General features: G+C 37.4%; 1 protein-coding gene across 1 annotated transcript in view; it reads right to left on the reverse strand.

Moving 5' to 3' along the window:
- The window catches only part of LOC106873751 (leucine-rich repeat protein SHOC-2-like), a 705,478-nt gene that overhangs the window by 449,769 nt on the left and 252,253 nt on the right, over positions 1-3,456 (reverse strand). The gene's annotated exons all lie outside the window — the stretch shown is intronic.

The following is a 3,456-nucleotide window of genomic DNA, read 5'->3' on the forward strand; positions in this document are numbered from 1 at the left end:
CACACACACACACACACACACACTCATATGTCTAATTTTTGTTACCAGTGAATGTATTTCACTGAAATAGTATATCCTTACGAGAGTGAGACAGGCTTCTTCATCTAGCCAGTCATGCTACTTCAGGCTGATAACGAGCAAAGACTCAGAAACATGTCCCTGAATGCAGGCTAGGCTGGGTGGAGGAGTTTGTCTCCCCCTCGTAAGGATAAGGGCACAGGAAATGTGTCAAGGCCTAATAGGAAGCAGTCTGGCTTCCTACGGCTAAACAGCAGTAGTATATTCACTTATTGGGACTGTCACGTTAAGTTGGCAGTATACAACTACTTTATCGCATCACTACTGCGAAAGTCTCTCTGAGAGATTTAGAAATTTATTATTTCTAATATATATATATATATACATATAGATATATAGTTTGTCAACAGAAGAGAAGTGATGTATGTGTATTTGAGAGTATCTTGAGGCATAACTATACATATTCATCTATGATGTTTATATGAATACAGATATGATTATGTACATGTATTTCTGCAGATACACAGGCTCTTGTATATATAAGTTCATGTATATTAGATGATAAAGTTATTCAAAGTGATGAACCCAATACTCATCCTGGGTTAGGAAATGTTCAAGGAAACCACCTGAAACTGCCTCAAACAATGTCAGATTTTCCTCATGATATGATCAGCTTGGTGTGAGTTTGATCGGGTGTCAGAAAGACATTGTACCCATGGAGCAGAAATCTTTGTCATGTCAAATTCATTGTGCAGAATAATCTCAACTAAGGATATGCTAATAGCATTGGCGATTTGATTTGTAGGCAATTGCCTGTCATCCATCACCATCTGGTGAGCACAATGTTTTTCTTGGTGGTGACAGTTGCAGGACTTTCCCTTCCCCTCCTAAATTCAACTTCTGTACTGTTGATAAAGCTGGAGTATCATCCCTTAATGTAGCAACTATGTCAACACGAATGTTCTTGGGGGCTAAACCCTTTTTCTGCAGGTACTTGATAACACCATAATGCTCAATTTTGTCCATTTTCAAGAGAAGTCACTGACAGTTTTGAAGTCTTCTTTGAACAGTCAGATGTCAGTTTACCTGGAAAGAATCAATGCAGTTATTAATAAGAAAAGTTGAAATTAATGCATGCAAGGTTTCACAGCACTAGCGTCACTCATTTCTAGTCGTGCTATGAACGTTTCAGCCCACCCTCATACTTCAACCATGACCCATGATTGGCTGTTTATGTATTTTTAACTACTCCTATTTGTTTTATACAAAATTATTTTTTCTCTTATTATAAGCAGAAATGATTTTGTTACCTGGTAGTCATGTACTTGACAATAAGAGAGTGTCATTATATTATGATGTAATATACATATAATTGATGGATACCTTACACATGTCACACTGAACTGTGATAGTCCATTCTTGTTATCTTGTTACATACACATTATATAACTAATATATCTACACACACATGATACATTATATAGGTTAATCACACTGGTACACACACAAACTTTGCCCTACTCCAGCCTGCTAGCCTTAACTTAAAATGACCTTTACTTGAAGATTGCTTTGTATTAGGAATATTTTACATGCATTTCTATTATATACTGTACTTTGTAATACATTTATTTTACCATTTTATGCATTACTATGTTTTTCACCAATACACTTTACTTTTTTCTTTCTTAAATTTGCTTGCCATTATTGTTTTTTTACATTACAACACAGAGATTATAATGTAATAATCTATAATACAAAATACACTAGTACAGTTAAAGAAGGAAAAATTTTTTAAAAAACCCAAAACAAGAGAATTGTTTATCAAACATTATTAATAAAAGCAATTGTAGCACTTCTTTTCTGGCTTGCTGAGCAAGTAGGAAAGGACAGAGCCTATGACCATTACAGAACCTCTGAGACTGGTGAGAGTGATGCCATTAATGCTCTGCTTGAATTGTTGTAGGCCAGTAGCTGCAGGAAAGACATAGGCAGGGAGAAGGTTCCAGAGGGCCAATCTTCAGGAGATGAAGGATTGGGCATAATGTTTAATGAGGGGAAAGGAATATTGGATGACCAAGTGTGATGAGAGATGAACAGATGAATGGTGGAAGTATGTAACCAGCCAGATATGAAGAGCAGAGGCCACTACAGTAGTGATAGAAGAGACAGAGAGAGGAGTGAGCATGCCTGTGGGCTAGAGGCTGGAGTGTGTCTATTAGAGACAGATTGCCAATCAGCCAAGTGATCCTTCTCTGGATGCAATCCAGAATGTTAGTGTATCGTCCCAGATGTAGGAGGAGTACTCTATTATGGGCTTCACATGAGCCTTGTAGAATGACAACTTTTGGAGGCTGAAATGTCTTCCTGCCCTATAGAGGACTAGTTTTTGTGATGTAGCCCTAAATATGCTAAGGGTGTACTTTAGCCAGGAGAGACCATCAGTAATATGTAGTCCCAGCATTTTGAGCAACTGTGAGAGCTCTGGCTGCCACTAATGGGTAGAGGAGCATGGTGCAGTGGTGTTTCCTTGATATGAGTAGCATTTGAAAAATTTTATTGTTAAAGAGACAAGGTTGGTATAGCCCCGCTGGAGGATGGTTTCAAGGTTTTCATTTATGGTATCAATGAAGGTTTGGCATATAGTGCCTAAGTACTGTGTGGATGATGCATGGTTAGACACAGTTAGAGAAGAATGAAGTATTATGTTATTAGTAAAAGAACAAGTGTTGTATGGAGTAATAAACAGGTGGTTAATTATAAAAAGAAGAGAGTGAGGGACAGAACTGAAACGTGGAGAACATCAGAGTGGATTTAGAAAGAAGTAGAAAGAGCTCCATCAATAAGTCACAATTTGATAGAACGCTACCAATCTAAGAGATGAGAAATGGGTGGATTCCATAGGCAGAAAGTTTTGATAGAAGATTTGCATGTCAGACATAGCTGAAGAGTTTGCTGATGTCTAGAGTAACAAAATTACTTCTACCAATCTTCTCTAAAATGAGAGTGTACTGGTGACATAAATTCATCAATGGATACGATTTTGTAGAAGCCATACTGGTGTCCACTGAGAAAAGAAAACGTCAGAGTGATGAAGAACATCATTGTTAATGGTAGTCACCATTACTTTGTTGATATTAGAGGTGAAAGTAATGGGACAATAGCTGGCTGGATTAGAGTGGTTAACTTCCACTGGAATGGGTTATGCTGACATAATCTTTCAAACAGCAGGATATATACCTATAGTGAGTTTAGGAGCAAGCTCTGGATGCATTAAGTGCAATGGAAGGGGCATTATTAGAGCCAGTGGCCTTATTTGTTTCAAGTATCTCTTATTCATTGTAATTCTTAACTGCCATACAGCATTATATCCCTAACGCAGAAATCAGTCTATAATGGAACAGAAATGTGAGTGTGTATGAATAACAAAAGCAAGTTTTC

Source organism: Octopus bimaculoides, chromosome 15 (genome assembly GCF_001194135.2).
Source record: "Octopus bimaculoides isolate UCB-OBI-ISO-001 chromosome 15, ASM119413v2, whole genome shotgun sequence".
NCBI classification, from domain to species: Eukaryota; Metazoa; Mollusca; class Cephalopoda; order Octopoda; family Octopodidae; genus Octopus; species Octopus bimaculoides.